The sequence below is a fragment of the Octodon degus genome, unplaced genomic scaffold, assembly GCF_000260255.1.
Source record: "Octodon degus isolate 3935 unplaced genomic scaffold, OctDeg1.0 scaffold00107, whole genome shotgun sequence".
Taxonomy (NCBI): domain Eukaryota; kingdom Metazoa; phylum Chordata; class Mammalia; order Rodentia; family Octodontidae; genus Octodon; species Octodon degus.
In genome coordinates this window covers 7,194,712-7,196,465 of record NW_004524683.1, presented here as the reverse complement: position 1 = coordinate 7,196,465, position 1,754 = coordinate 7,194,712, and positions in this window count along the sequence as shown.

The following is a 1,754-nucleotide window of genomic DNA, read 5'->3' as shown; positions in this document are numbered from 1 at the left end:
TCACACATGAGCAGAAGACATTGTTAGGTAGAAAAATTAAGACTTCTAGATCGCCACAGTATAGCAGGTAGGATTCGAGTGAGGGTAGGCTGGTTGATGTGGAGTGGGGTAGAACTTCCAGTCACAACTATCTCAACATGGTGAAAATCAGGTTAGCTCTCTCTGGTCCTTGGAAATTTTCCACCTGTTGATTAATGGCTTGGATATGCCACAGAGAGGGCTAGTAGGGTGGTTCAAGGGCAGACTAGTGGTTTTTTTTTTTTTTTTTTTTCAGTATTTCTTGGAAATTCTTTCTTCAAATGACAGTTTATGGAAGCCTAGTAAATAAAACACTGGTTCTCTGGTTGGATTGAGAGTAAGGACTAGACTCTCAGTGTCCCTGCTTCTAAGGAAATTTCCTGAAGCATGGTTTGAAAGCTCGTGGTTTAAACAGTTCCTTAAGTTTTATGAACCAGTTTTTTTTATGCTGTTTCCTGAAGTTTAAAGAACTCAGAAGTAGCCCTGTTTGAATGGATATGAGAAACAAGCTTGTTCATTGGACACTGCAAATCATAGCATTGAGCCTGGCGCATGGACAGTCACTTCTATTCCAAGCTTGGCTATTGATGAAGGCAGCAACCTCTTCAAGTCATCTTTTTCCCCTTTTGTGTTCCAAGTGTTTCATTTAGCAGAACAGCAATAAAAATTGCCATATTAAGAGAACTGATAAGACCAAAGTACTCTCTGAGAATAAAGCACAGAGTGAGCATGTGTTCCCCCACACAAACCTCCCCCAGAAAATAAAAGAGCCTGGAGGAATAAGAAACAGAATGCACACAGTCTTTTATTACCAGGGGAAAACCGGCAGACATGTTCCACCAGACAGGTTCTCTTGGTCTTCTGGGGCTTCTTAAGACCCAAGTTCACTTTTGGAGCTAGGCTTAGAGGTGATTTGGAGGTTCCCCCCTTCTTGGAGCCAGGGAGAGGAGGTTATAAGGATAGTGGCAGCATGTCACCAACTCGTCAGCTTCCGCCAGCCTCAGGATAAGCTACACTATAAGCTCAAGTTACAGTAAGCTCAAGTTCAGAAGGCAGATATGTAACCCCCATCCTAGAAAATGTTAGTGATCACTGTTTTTTTTTAAAGATTTTTTATTTTATGTATTTGGTACAGGGTCTCACTATGTAGCTCAGACTCACAGTGATCCTATTTTCAGCTTCCCCAGTGCTGGGATAACAGGCATGTTCCACCATGTTTGGACTTGGTCCGTGGGGGCAGGGCTGGCATGGCATGTGGGACCAGGGATCAAACCCTGGTCCCTGTGCTTGCCAAAGCAGGCGCTTAATCCACGGAGCTATCTGGCCAGCTCTGTGATCATTGTTATTTGCATATATTATGACAGCTCTGAACTCACAGGGTCTCCTGTATTGTTGCATTAAATAACTGTCTTTTGAGACTTTCATATTGTCTACTTGTTATTCCCTTTAATGCCAAAACCACTTCTGGAGCAAGTACCGTGGTCTGGCGAGCTTTGCATCCTCCACAGTACACAGTAGGAATCTGTTACCCTTGGCCCTCTTCTGAGATAGTACTGTGTTCTACCCTATATTATAATTATTCATGGGCATATCTTGCCTGAACTGTGGGCCCCTCAAGGGAAGAGACTGAACTTTCTGTGTCTAGAAAGAGAAAGAGCATGATTACTTAGCTCTGCTCTAAGGCCTTTGCAGCTGCTATTCTTTTTACCCCGTGCTCTTCCCAGCTCAGGTGTCAG